This window comes from Meriones unguiculatus, chromosome 12 (assembly GCF_030254825.1).
Source record: "Meriones unguiculatus strain TT.TT164.6M chromosome 12, Bangor_MerUng_6.1, whole genome shotgun sequence".
Classification (NCBI taxonomy): domain Eukaryota; kingdom Metazoa; phylum Chordata; class Mammalia; order Rodentia; family Muridae; genus Meriones; species Meriones unguiculatus.
Genome location: NC_083360.1, coordinates 82,682,732 through 82,697,546, shown reverse-complemented (window position 1 = coordinate 82,697,546; position 14,815 = coordinate 82,682,732). Strand labels below are relative to the sequence as shown.

Sequence of the window (14,815 nt, the reverse complement as noted above, 5' to 3'; positions counted from 1 at the left end):
CCCCTAACCTAAACAGCCCACCTTTACACACAAACTTTCATCATTTGAGCTGTGAGCTCTTCTATTCAGCAGAATTTTATTTCTGTTTTCCTTGCACTTTATGAGAATCCCCCACTGGCATTGTAGATTGGTTATACATGTCAGGTTCAAATAAAATAAAATAATAATAATAAAAGCAAGCTGGCAATTTCTTTCCAATGGAATATGCTGCATATTTCATGAAATAGATGCCAAAGGAGTTTTATGATTCCTGAACCAAAACCTCCCCGTATCTGAGGACTAAATGGAAGAACAATACAAAGGGAATGTCACAGAAAAAGAAACTGAACATTTGCTCTCCAACCCCAGGGAATGTTCAGGTGATTAACTGGCATAATGGGCTTCTCTGTTTTGCTTTGTGTTTACACGAGTTCGTATCCTGACATGCATTTCATAGATGGAACACAGTGCTAGTGTTCATGGATATGAATGTGTATTTCCTACTCACACTCCTTTCTCAGCACAGAATGTCTGGCTGGTTCCTGCTCTTAGCCTGACAGCAACTTCCCAGCCAAGTGTTATTTATATTTTCAAGCCACTTCTGTATCCTGGTACAGAAGGCAATCTGGCCTGGTAGAAGGAGCACTGTATGAAAAGTCTGTGGACTCTGGGCTACAACACAGCCCCTCACCTGCAAAATCCTATCTTTTGGAGTCTGACTCTCCCCAGATCCTGCCCCAATCTGTGAACGGGGCAAACTGACTTATCCACCTTGAGAATTCAATCGATCAAAGGCATGTTATTCTGCTCAGAATCAGTACGGAAGGGGGCAACGGTGTGACCATTTCAGCACTTCCGAGATTGCTTTTCACACAGTGGAAATTCTTAAGGCCACACTTCCAGGAAAACATCAGGAAAGAAACTGCTCACTGGCAATCTTGAAACATACCTCTGGTTAGCAAAACTGGCACAAAATGCCTTCATTGCCAAGAGGAAGGATTTCTATCTCATCTGCTGGACAACAGTAATAGTTCATTGAAGGTAAATATTTCATGCCAGGCACTGTCGTAAGCACTTTCTGTTGATCCTTCACAACAGTTACGAAGTAGACACTATTGCTTTAGCATAACTAAAACTAAAGCACAGCGAAGTGCTCACAGAGCTCACAGAGCCGGGGCAGCTGAAGTCTATAAGTGGATGATACAGCCCTTGTGGAGAATCCACACCACCTGTGAGCCTACCTCTTCCTCTGAGCATTGGTTTAGCACAGCAGTCACAGACAGTAGCCATGATGCCCTAGGATTAACTGCCTAATCAATTACTTGCTGATTAATTACCTGATTAATAAATACTGCCAGAGAGGAGACTATGACCCAGAGCTATGACCCAGCAGCGACCAGTACCTTCTAGAAGATCTACCAAAGTCACAGGTGTTCCAAGTGCAACCATTGCTCCAATGGATTGCTCGTAATAAAGCCACGCCCTCGTGTGTTGGCTGAATGCAAAATGTGAAATAATCTGGAACCTGCTTTCACAGGTCTTACCATTTCCCCATGCCCAGATTAGAGTTCACAGAGACCCTGGAGGTAGCTCATTCCCCTTCCCCGTCCAGAGCAGTGTTACCTGTGGTCGGGGTATATCCTGGGACTAGGGTGGGTAGGTGGATTTCAATTCCCTTAACTCCTAGGTGGTCTCAGCTCAATGGCCAGATTTCCCTGTGCCTGCTCCCCATCTAACAGACGAGAATGAGGGGGCCAAGGATGTCAGAATGATGAAGTTAGGTCGTTTGTGCCAAGTGATGAGAAGGATGTGTGGCCTTTGGGACTCAAGAAGATTATTCTTGTTTTTGAACTATAAGGAATGACTAGTCACGTGTCACAATGAAGACACGTGGATCCAATCCTAGCCTTCCAATTACGAAAGGCAGCAATGTTCCTTACCCAATTTCCATGCTATTACTAAAATTTACCATCCTCTTAAAACCCTATTATGTGCCAAAACTGATCCAAAACCCACAAAGTAGGGCCTTGTTTTGCAGATGATAACATCCAAGTTGTGAGAAGTCACATGATTTATTCTTAATTGCTTAAGTAGTGTACATCTTTTGTCACTAGTGACTAATGAGCCTGGTAAGATTTAGTGAGTCCTAAATAACATTTAAAGTTTCTGACAACACCCTTTAATGCACGCTATCTGTTACAGTGCCATCTAAAAGGCATCAACTGTGCTTCCCTGCTTTATGTTTGACTTGAGTGAATTATCAAAATGAAATGCTGCCTCAAATAGATTCTTCGTCTGCCTGCAGCATGGCTCTAAGCCTCGAGAATCTACCAAATGCAATTTTTAGATGGGTACATGATCACGAACCAAGCCGAATACCCACCTGCTTAGGAAAAATGACTTTGGAGGGCAAAGGAGACTGAAGCCTAGGCTTCATCTGTGGCCCTGGGGAGGAGAAAACGAACAATAAGTGATAGAATCCCTCCCCTGCAGCCTCACACAATGGGGCTTCTTGCAAATGAGACATACTGAGAAACAGCCTGTGAGATGAGCTTCATCAACAATAAGTAATTTTTATTCAGATTTTTCTGTTGAGTACAATGAACATGATTAAATGTTTCAGATAAGCCTATTCAGACCTTAAGCAAACCACCACCAAAAAAATAATAATTATTAAAAAAATAACAAAGAGAATCCTACTAAAAATCATATTTTAAATATGTATTAGGAGATTTAATTGCCAAGTTCATGAGTGGAACATCACTCCACTTGAGAGCCACCGGGTTATAATAACAACAGGCTTCCACTTCCCACTTTGGCCTCTTCTCTCAACACTGCAAATCCTGCGTTGCCAAATAGTTACAAAGTCTGTCCTTTCACATCACTGCATTTGAACTTCCTAAACCTCTACTAGAGCCTGTGTGTATGGAAAAGAACAATAGCACTTCAAAAGCCATTTCTGAGAGTTCTTCAATACTCCATTTGAATGCCAGGGTTTCAATCAAGGACAGCAGCAGACAATTTGATTGCTTAGAAGTTGACTTTTCTACAGCTTTGATTAGGTCGCCCAGCTCAATGGGAAATCAGGAAAATCTTTGATCCCTTTCGGTCTCCACAAGAGCTACCAAGCCTTGTCAGGACAGGGAAGGAAAGGGATGGGAAAGGGGCGTTTGTACTCTACCTAACCTGCGCAACTCAGGGTTCCGTCCAGAATTGCTCATCTTGGAGATAATAAAAAACAATGGGTGCTAATTCAGGGGGTGGGATCGTTTATAATTTTATGGATTTCCCGAAGGCCCATAATTGGCACATGAATGTACAAACGTGAACTGGATAATTAGGAGGTTCTGAACGTAAGCCACCTTTAATTTATATGCTTACTTGAAAACACGTTAAGTGTTGGGAAGTGACAGCGGAACCCCCACAAGGCCTTTATTCTAAACCATCAACATTGTGAAAGTGTGCCTAATGGGCCAGCTCGACGCGAGAACAGGGGGAAACCGTGACAAGGATGCTCTTCCTGCCAGGGCTTGGCAATGGGAGGCATGGTAGCATCCTTCTGGAGGCCGAGCCGCCGGACCAGCTCAGGGCAGAGAACAGCTCTCCGGCCTCTGCAATCTCTCCCCTCGGGGCGCTCTCTCTCTCTCTCTCTCTCTCTCTCTCTCTCTCTCTCAATCTCTCTCAATCTCTCTTTCTCTCTCTCTCTCTCTCTCTCTCTCTCTCTCTCTCTCTCTCTCTCTCTCTCTCTCTCTCTCTCTCTCAGCCAAACACAGGCGTGCGCGGAAACACAAACGCACTCGCAGGCACCGACCCACGCGGGCACGCACCCAGCCTCAGAAAACACTCGTCCGGGTTCGCACTTGCCCGCGCCGCGGCGCTCTCCACGTCTCCAGCGCCTGACGGTCGCCCAGAGCCCCGGGCTCCCCGCCCCCACCCCATGCCTTCACTCTCCAGGCCCAGGCGGAAATACCCCGCAGACCCCCCAACAATGAGGACTTGTGTAATGCAGATTGGGGCTTGGGGCCAGTTGACATCCAGTCAAACCCTGGCGAGGGTCTGGTAGCGGACTACGCAGCAGCCTGGGGGCACCCGTTTGCCAAGCAGCTTTCTCTTTACCCACCGACAACGGGTCCGTTAGCACCACCCCCGAAAGAAAACAGAGAAAGAAAGAAAAGGAAAAAAAAAAGCGCCTTTAAAAGTGCAGGAAAGACGCACCCTCCCGGCAGGGGTCCCAAGCACGCTCAGCGGGACGCAGGCCGCGGAGGCAGTGACCAGCGGGGTGTGGAAATACACTTCGTGGACTCACCAAGTCCCTTCCCCGGCGCCGCAACACAACCACCCCCAAGTCAGGACTCCCCGGCCCTGGGCTCCCTGCGCGGCGGAGACGGGGTGGCACGGCTCCTTTATGAGACTAAGCGTGGGGAATCAAAGTTTGCCCAGCATAAAAATCCCGATGCCGCCTTCGAGACGGAGCGTGGGGCACAGAGTTGTGGGAGAAGGGGACCGGCCTCGAGGGGAGTGGCGGGTGACCAAGGGCCTGGGGACTGAATGGAGGGAAGGGGGTGTGGGAGCGGGGGAGCGCGACGGGGAGCACCGGGACGCCCGGACCCGGAGAAAGCGTCCGCGAAGAAGGGTTGGCTTTTACTGGGATGAGTCGGGCTAATGGAGAGGTCGAGGCAGAACCGCAGCGCTGCCGGGGTGTGAAGGAGGGAGAACTCGGGTTCCGCGGAGCGGGGAAGAGGTCCGACCCGTTGGCGCCACTCGCGAGGCAGGGGGGAGGCTCAGGGAGAACTCGGCAGGTCCTAGAGTGGTGGGAGGCAGCCTTTGGGGTGGCTGAAGCCCGGGCGGAGGGAGGGAAGGAGGGAGGGAGGAGGATCCAGGGGTTCCGGGGACACGGTCTTGGGTAGGCGAGCCTTCGGAGAGGACCGCGCGTGTTCAGAAGTAGGGTGATGCAAGTGGGGAGCGCCCGGGAAGGAGACGCGGGGTGGCCTCCCTCCGCGAGCGAGTGCTGAGAGGGGACGGAGAAACTGCGGCACTCGCCGGTGCCCGGCACCTCCGGCCAAACTCCCGGGAGACGCGGCCCCGCGAAAGCCCTCCTCCCCAGCCGGGCTCGCGGGCCCCAGCCGAGCCACCGGGGCTCGCCGAAGCCGGGGGGTCCCCGCGAGCCACCTGCGCGAGCTCAACTCGGGGTCCGCCGCGTGCCTCTCCCCCTCTCCCCCCAAGCCCCGGCTCGCCCCTCACCTCGGCTCCCCGGAGCATCCTCTCCACGGCTGCCGCAGCCGCCCGGTACGCGGCTCTCCATGCCCAGCGGGGCGGCCCCGCACTCAGACGCGCTCTCCAGCCCGGGGAAGCCCGGGTGAGCGCCGAGCTGGGTCCATCCTCCCCGGGAAGCCGCGGGCGCGCGTCAGAGCAGGGGGAGGAGACCGTCCCCCCACCCCCCACCCCCCCCACCCCCGGTGCGGCGCGCGGACCCGCCTCCTCCCCCTGGCCCCCGCCCCGCGCCAACCCCGCCGCTCACCTGCCAGCTCCCGGCCGCCGTGCGTTCCGAGGGCGTCCTCGCCGGCTCCCTCTCCCGCCGGGGCGCTCCGTGCGCCGCCCGAACGCGCTCGACAGCTCAGAGGAGTCGCCGCGGCGCGGACCGAGGGGATGAGCGAGCGAGCGGGCGAGCGGGGGCGCCGCGACTCGCGGTCGCGCTTCTGCAGCCCCTGCGCTCGCCCCTCATCCTGAGAGTGGGGACGGAGCGGAGCCGAGAGCTCGGGGTCCCCGCCCTGCGGTTCGCCGCGGAGGGGGCCACGCTGCGAGCCGGCCACGCTCCTCCGCCGCCCGCACCAGCCTCCTCCCGGACTCCGCCGTTTCTCCAGCGTCTGCTTTGAGCCAAGCCTTACGCACCCTAGTAGAGAGGGCACACAGCCAAGCTGAGGCTCGGCGAGCTTCTTGCCCCGCGCCCCTTGACAGAAGGGGGCGCTCTCTCCCAACCGCCCAGGCTGGCTTCTGCCCGCCTTTTACTGGCGTTTCCCAGGCAAAGCTGGCTTGCACCTGTCAGGATTTCATCAGCTCAAGGCAGTGTCCTGGTGCCCCTGAGGGCACGCAGGCCCCAGTTAACTGTTTTCCCTACTGGTGTCTTAGAATTCAGAGCAAATAGACCAGCCTGTAAATTAGAACCTGCTGTGCTGAAGAAGTCTCTTCAGGTCCTACCTTACAAAGATCTCAGGAACACCAAGTGGCAAAAAATAATTGGATTAGTCGGAAATTCTTCCACCTTGAGATTGGTTTCAGCTTTGTCAACGCCAGTGTGGCACAGGAGTCTCCAGGGGCTTGAATGCCTGGTGGGAGAGGGTAGTGTGAAAAGGCACCCGCTGCCTGTCTCCCGGAGCTAGCAGGTGCCCAAGAGCAAAGGGAAGAGAAGGCAACACTTGCTTTTAAAGTTTACTCTTTATTTCAGGGGCCACACTCCTCCAGATGGGTGATAATAACGCTAATATGGTGGCTTGTTTTGGGAGGGGGATTATTATTTTTTTTTCTGGTAGCTTCTGTTACTCACCCATGAAAATTTAATGATGCATTTAGTATTATTATCCCTAGAGTCAATGGGCTAAAAATATTTAGCCTAATGCACTGCTTTTGGAGTCAATAGGTCCATGGCTGGTTCGTACAAAGTCATCTGGAGACCCTCCCCTCCTCTGCAAAATGCACGAACCATTACACTTATCCCATAATAACAGCTCTGTACAAATGGAGGCCCTGTAAACTTGGCTGTCAGGCACCTCTGAAAAGATAGCAATTTACATAGAGAAAAGAAAAAAATTCCTGAGGTCATTGGCAGGATACAATCTGCTGAAAGAGCTGATCAGAGGTGTTCTGTTCTTGATGGTTTCTATCTACTCTGGGGTGGCTGTCAATCTCCTGGTGGGACCAGGGATTTCTCTCCAACTTTTACAAAAGTTCTAGAAAGTGGGAGAAGTTGGGCACCAGGTACGGTTCTACACCTGTGAGAAGTAGAGACTGCCTAGGAACAACTCAGCTGTGAGGAAGAAAACACTTGAACTTCCAGTGTTTACAAAGACAAGTGCCTGGAGTCAACAGCAAGGAAAGAAAGAAATCTGAGAAGTCATGGAGGAAAGGAGGAGAGTGTAGGTGGGTGTTTGTCCTTTCTAAGGGGTCTCGAATGCTGTGCCTTCGGTAATCTCATCCAGGTTTGACTTTTACAGACTCTACCAAAACAAAATCTGAAATTCTCTGTTTCGAGGACAGCTTTGAAACTTCCATTCCATTTACACGCATTTTAAGAGAACACATCCGAGGTCTGACAGGAGGGGAGGCCGCATTGTACCAGCCTCCTGCCTCCTGTTTTTACCTGACATTGAGGCTACAGACATTAGAGAGAACTGGGCAACTGAGTTTGCCAAGCCATAAAATGTAGGAGAATGTAAAACTCTCTCTCTAGTCAGTTTTGGACAAAGTCCACCATGGAAACTGGGCAAATTCCCATGAAACCCAATAGGGGCAACAAGCCACAGCTGTTCCTACCTCGAGCCTGGAAGAAAGTGTGAGTTATAGGCACAAGCTGCCGGCTCTGGGCCTCAGGGCCTTTCTGGTTAAACGGAACCAAATTTAAAGGAATATTTTGTCACTCCACTAAATGTCAAGAAATAGCTTATCTGAAAGAAAAGGTGTGGGGCTTTAGTGCTGTTCTTCTGAAAATACCAATGTAATTTGTATTAAGTATGGCATAAAGGAAAAAAAAATCAATAAATGTGCTTTCATCGTCTGCTCTGAGAAACAGCAAGGTAATAAGAATACCGAGGCTGTATATATTACTTATTCCATTATGGGCAGTTTGAGGTATTTCCCATATAACCTTTACAACATGGACTCTGAAATCTGTTGGGACTCCTTCCCCTCCAGCAGGCCACCTCTCTGTGCTTCTATATTCTCAGCTCTCCCGTGGTGGCAGAGAACACTTCACTCATGAGATTTCCCAGAATACATCCTGAATGGTTCATTTTGACTCGTCAAATACTGACAGGGTTCGTTCTAGCTCTGTGTCAGGCTACATCTAGCTCTGTGTCAAGAGCTTATTGCATTGGACAGAGACAGAGCATAAGTAACACAAAGACGGGGCAAAAAGGCAAGCTACGGAACAGAAGCCACCCCTCCTCCTGTGATTGACAAGCACTCAGGGTCAGTTAACACAACTGACTCATGATTGGACACAAGACCTGTGGTCACATGTCATAAATTCAGTGCGTGATAACCACTCCCCCAAAGAAAAGAACACAGCGTGGTGCCTTCGGTAAATTGTGTACTATTTGAATACTGTTTATTCCTACATTTTTTTTTTCAAATACATGTCTGGTTTGATGGTGGGTAATGGCCTCTAAGTTTGGAAGTCTTTTCTTACTGCTTTATTGTTGGATGGTTGGCAGGTCAATAGAGTATATATTTAAGGTGTGCGATGTGGTGTTTTGACATATGTTCACATTGTGAAATGATTAGCACTATCAAGATAATTAACATATTCATTACCTCACATAGTTGCCCTTTTTTTTTTTTTTGCATGTATGATAAGCTCATTTCAGATCTAGCCCCTAGCAAATGTATAAGTCATACAGTATTGGTAAATGTATTCACCTCACCCTGTGGAGCACAGGACGTCCAGAATTTCTAACAAAGATTAACACCCTTGACACAAATCTCCCTGGGATTTTTCTTACCCTGTAACCCCTGGATTTTATGACCTTGTCTTGTTTAGATTCCATATACATGACATCATGATGTATATATTCTGTGCCTGGCTTATTTCATGTAGCACAGTGCAATTGAACATCATCTATGTTGTCGCAAATGGCAAAATATACTTCTTTTTAAAGCTAAGTAATGTTCCATTGTAGAAGCCACACAGACCACCTTTTTCTTAAATCGTGGTCAACACTGATTTCCATTCCATTGATTTTATTATGAATAAAGGAGTTCAGAGATTTCCTTGAGAAAATCAGTTCATTTCCTTGAAAGGAGCTCTGCTTTGGTTTGGAGTAATTTCTATACTGTTTTCCAAAATAGGTGTATGAATTCATAATCCATCCAACAGTAGATGGGGGGGCACTTCCTTCTTTTCCACATCTTTATCAATAATTGTTATAATCTAGCCTTTTGATATCAGCCAATGCAGCATGTATGCAATTCTACCTCTTTGTGTCTTTGATTCAAATCAGGGAACTTTTCTTATACCTGTTGCTATCCTGTCTTCTTGTGAGGAAAAAATATCCATCTGTTCAGGTCCTTTACCATCTTGTGGCCAAGCTGGTCATGCTTTGCAATGAGTTCTCTTGAGTTCTTTATATGTCTTGTGTACTAACTGCTTATCAAGTTCAACATTTGAGATTTTTTCCCACTTCCAAAGGTCACCTTTCCACACGACTGATGGTTTCTTTGGCTCTAGAAAGGCTTTTGAATCTGATGCAGTCCGCTTCGTTACTGTCTTTTGTCGCCTGTGCCTTTGGAGTTGGTTTTTTTGTTTGTTTGTTTGTTTGTTTGGCTTTACTATTTTTGTTTGTTTGTTTCTTAATCATTGGAAAGATCATCAGAAAAGATTTAGCCAGAAGTTTTAGTCTAGAATTTTTGTGGTCCAAGTCTTATGTTTAAGGTTTTAATCCAGCTTGAATTGATCTTGTATAAACTGTAAGAGGAGGTTGATTTCGTCTTTCTGCAAATGGATAGCACTCCCAGCACCATTTTCTTCATACATTCTCCTTTCTCCTGTGTATTCTTAGTATGTGTTCATTTGTTTCCAGGCTAGCTCTATTTGGTTCTGCTGGTCTAATCTATTAGTTTTGATGAAAGTGCCATATCGTCTTGAACACCACATCTCTTATAATATTCTTTGAAATCAGCTATGCTTGGTTCAGGGTTTTAGCTCATCATGGTCTTTTGTGGTTCCATATGGATTTTGGGATTGTTGGTAAAAATCTTGGGAAAATGTCAGCAGAGCTTTGACATGAATGCACTGGACGTGGGGGCTGCTCTGTGTAGGAAAGACACAGTGATATTAGTTCTCCCACTCCGGCTGTGTCGTATTTTGTTTGTGGCCCTTTAATTCTTATGACCTCAGGGAAGTCATCTCCTCAGTTTAACTTATTCCCAAGTATTTCCTTTTTTATGCAAATCATTTGGAATAGTTGCTGTTTTTTAAGTGGTCAATAGCACTTACATATGCCAAGATTATGCAAATGTTAATATATATGTAAAGTTTTCAGATTCATATAATTTAAATAATTAGTAAAAACACCTACCAAGCTAGTCAGAGGCAGCGTTTACTTGAAGGATACTAGTATTGAATGGATAAAATTTCAAAGCTTCATACAGGAGTACATTAAGCCTCCATAGAAAGCTTTTTTATAGAAGTTCTTCTCCTGCTCAAAATCTGTATTTGAGGAGAAAAAGCCTTACTCCTTTAAAAATATAAAATAAAATCAACAGAAACAATGCTTATTCTACAAGGTGCGATCTTAGGTCTCAGAAGAGAGAACAGAGAAAATCTTGTCCTCAAAACACACCATCAAAGATGGAGCTGAGTACAAGATGCTAAAAGAGCAGCCACATCTGTGCTGAACCCAGATGTGTGTGTGGGGGGGGGATGGGTGATAGGAACCTCATAAAGAAAATGGATCATTTTGAAACACAATTAGGTGCCAGGTGAATGACAGAGGAAAGCAATTTCCAATTGGAATTTCAAGTCAGAGAAAGAGGGGCTATGTGAAAGAAGGTACAGCAAGAGAGTTCTCTGTGAGCATACCTGTGATTGACCCCTGAGAGGCAAACATAAAAGCATATAGGGGTCTGTTTTTTTTTTTTTTTTTTGTATTTAATTTAGCACAAAAATAAAGGGATCCACTCTTTTAAAATGCAAATATTTAATATTTAACCCGCTTTGTCAAGATATTTTTTCCGAGACACAAGTATAATATCCAATTGCTACTTCTCTTCCATGAAGTATAAAATACGCATCTCTACGGGGCTTTATGAGACAGAGAATGAATGCCCTCTTCATCCGGTCCCAGCCACCCTGACTCCAGGGAAAGGTGATAGGGTGGAGTTACTGAGCTTGACTCTGCTCTCCAGCAGCTATCAATAGCGCCCCCCTTCCGTTCTTCACAAGAAAGAAGGGGAGTGCCTTGAGGTTCTCCCACCAGTCTGCTCCTTGTAGCTAAATGAACAGTAGAAACGAAGTAGCTCAGTGGGGCTTAAAGTGATTTCAGTGTTTGGGGGGAAAAAAGACTAGATAACAAGAGCGGAAGATGACTTGAGTGTCAGAAGCACAGGAGAACCACCAGCACAGCACCCAAGCATGCAATGCTGCTCCTGTGATTTAGGGGTGCATGTTTGCTGCTAGTGGGGAGTTGGGGGTGAGGGAAAGGGTAGGAGCTGACATTCTTCCTTCTTGTGAACCAATACCTCAATTTGGTATCATCGGTTGACCCTTTTCCTACCTGATTTTTTGGCTGTTGTGGTGGTGGTGGATCTGATAAAGAAGACTATACCTCTGGCCCCAGAACAGACAGGTGATGCAGAGAAACACATCTCCTTGGCCACACCAAATTAAAGATGGACTGTGTACCTAGAGTTCTGTGACTGGGGAAGCAGATGCTGTCTTCAAAACTGGGAAGAAAGTAGGCCCTCCTATAAAAGCGGAGAAAAGACTTCGGAGATAAAGCAAAAAGAGAAGTAAGGAGTAGTGAGAGGTTAGAAAATAGAGATTTAAGAAGCCAGTCTTAGAGGATTGGGTTAGCTGTACCTAAAAACAGCTGCCATGTTCTCGTGACTTTTCTGTCATGTGACTAAGTATATTTCTTCTTTTACTTAAAACAGTTTGAGTTTTTGGATTTTTTTTTTCACTTAACCAAAAATAATTCTCTATGCTAAATATTATACTATGTACTTCCTGTGCAGCATTTAGATTAATACTCACTATACCCTAGAGAAAATGCTACTTTACAGTAGCTGAGCATACAATATGTAAGGATAAGCTGAATGTAAGCTGTATGAGGCTTGTTCACCAAAATTCACATACCCTACATAAAAAAGTCAAAGCAGACCCAAGAACATAGAGAGGTAAACCATATTCATGGCTTAGAATAATTGGTATTGGTAAAGTACCAATGATCCTCAAATTGAAACATACATTTAACAGTCACAATAAGAATTCCAATACATTTTTTTCAGGGAATTAACAGTTTTAAAATGTACATAAGAATGCAGAGGGACTTAGAAAAGCCAGAATATTTACAAGAAAGAAGAACAGCTCTAAAGGATCAATCCTACACTGATTTTTATGACATGTTCTAAGTGGTAGTGATAAAAACAGTATGATTAAGACAATGAAGACACCTACAATAATCACTAGAACAGAACAGAGACCCAAGAAATGGACAAACATAATTCATTTGCTCATTTGTTTTCCTCCCACAGACGCTGTTGTTCAAAGGGGTGAAGGTAGCCTTTAAGGCATCCTGCAGGAACAGCTCAGGAAAGCAGAAAGGAGCCATGCCCCGCTCTGTTCCCTATGTAAAAAGGTATAGCTGAAATGGTATAGGTTCAGTCATAGAGGCTCATGCCTAGTCCTGCCACGTGAAATGTTGAAGCAGGAAGTGGATGGTTTGAAGCCAGCCTGGGCTACATAACAACTCTTAAAGACAGAGCACTCTAGGAGAGAGCCCTATTATCTTCATTATTTGGAAGTATGTTCAGTTTCCATGGTGAGGATTCAAAAATCACAGAGTGTAACATAATAAATTTGGCTTAATCAAAATTTAAAGCTGCTGATTAATAGACAACATTAAGAAAATTAAATGGTAAGCCATGAGCCTGAAAAGAAATATTCACAATATGCATATCTGACAAAGGACTTAAATCTTGAAAAACATAGAACCTTAGTAATTAATAATAAAAAAAGACAACCTAATTAAAATGGACAGAAGAGCTAAATAGACACTTCACAAAAGTGAACGCACCAATAAACACAAGAATAAAAAGAACCATTAGTAATGGGAGACACATACAAATATCCATAGTGAGACATTATTTCACACTCACTGAAATGGCTCCAGCCTAAAAGTTGGATGATGATGGGGCTGACGAGATGGCTCTAGAGAGGACCAGAATTCAGTTCCCAGCACCTACATCAAGTAGCTCACATCTGCTATAACTCCAGCTCCAGAGGATCTGACATGTTATTGTGAACCCTAAGGCTGCCTGCACTCAGGGGCATATACCAACATCCAAACATATACACATAATTTAAAAAATAGCAAAAGTAATTCTTTAAAAATCTCAGATGACATTAAATAATTTTGAATTTGTAGGTCTCTTGCACATTTCTGATAAAAGTATGAAATTATTTTACATTTTGAAAAACTGCCTGGCCCAATCTTATCAAGTTACATATGTACCTACTTTATGTGCAGTTTTAGTATTTACATATTTATTATGCCTAGGTGTTACCCAAGAGAATTAAAACATGCATGCATGTACATTAGAACCCTAACTGCAGCTCTATTCACAATAAGTAAAACTGTAAACAATCCAAAGTTTCGTGTACAATAGAATCCTGAACAAGACATAAAGTCTATGTGCTGGCATATTACTGAGCAGGAAGTCAAGTACTTTACAGACATGTGTAGCAACATGGATGAATCTTAAAAACATACTGTGGGAAAGAGAAAAACCAAGCCCAAGAGAGGACATTATTATGATTCTATCTAGGTGAAAACCAAGAGCATTCAAAATAAATCTGCAATGAGAAAAATCAGAATACCAGTTGGCTCATTGGAGGGGATTGACATGAAAGGAATACAGGGAAGTTTCAATGGTAATGGAAAGTCATATGTATTTTAACATAGTGTTTGTATGAGCAAATACCTTTGTGAAAACTGGTCTGCACATTTCAGTGTGTGCCTCTTTTACTTTAAACATTATTAAGGAGAACAGGTACAAGAAAAAAAAAAAGCCAAACAGTTATAAGCCAACCAGCCTTATAACTGTTGTGTTGTAAAGTTTCTTTATCATGACCCTACCCAAATACTTATGCTAATAATACAAGTACTGAAAAAAAAATATTCTGCTCTCAGTGTAAAAAGAATGCTCTGTCATGCATGGCAATAGGACAGCAACAGATGTGTAAAACGAGTCCTCTAAATTACATTAACACACCAACGATCAAAACGGAACCACCCTCCAGAAAATGAAAGCATTGCTTGGTGATGAAGTAGATGTCACCAGAAGGCAAAGAATAATTTGGCACAGGAGTTAATCATAGAGAGATTAGATAATGGCTTGGCAGGAATTCTATAGAGAAATTCAAATTCAAGATGGTAAAAGGAAATGGAGAAGGAGTCCCTGGCAGTAAGACCTTAGGGTCTCCTTCCAAAACTGATACCTATTATTCTTTGACGCATTCATAGGCTCCGAAGCTGTAGCTATGCTTGAGATGGCTGTCTGCTCCTCTACCCACTCCCAGTTTTAAACCGGGAATGTATAAGTTGTGCCATTCAATTTGCATGAAAACCTCACAAGGAAAAAGTCACCACTCTTTCCTAGAAACATACTGATGCAAATCACATTTTATAAAATATTTTTTTAAATAAAAAGAATGTAATTGCTCATTGAATTGTAATATGAATGCAAATTAACTTACTGTAATTATACTGTGCAATTTTCTACTTTAAAAAACTTAGAAAATAGAAGAGACCTGATAAGTAATTTGAACCATAATTCTTCATTGTGTTCCTTCATTATGCAATGGTTACCATAAGCAATTTGCTGTTTTAATGTAGGAGGTTTT

The 14,815-nt window shown here is 45.0% G+C and overlaps 1 protein-coding gene across 11 annotated transcripts in view; it reads right to left on the bottom strand.

The window, feature by feature from the left end:
* Dab1 (DAB adaptor protein 1) overlaps positions 1–14,815 on the bottom strand; it is a 1,075,378-nt gene that overhangs the window by 368,484 nt on the left and 692,079 nt on the right. The window contains exons 1-2 of one of the 11 annotated variants that reach the window (XM_060366056.1): positions 5,221–5,384; positions 2,363–2,424 (exon numbers count right to left, since the gene is read on the bottom strand). The exons of 8 other annotated variants lie outside the window; for them this stretch is intronic. The gene's annotated coding sequence lies outside the window, so the exon portion shown is untranslated. Of the gene's footprint in view, positions 1–2,362; positions 2,425–5,220; positions 5,405–5,497; positions 5,844–14,815 lie in introns of those variants that run through there. 2 more of the 11 variants (XM_060366055.1, XM_060366054.1) reach the window with 2 other exon arrangements.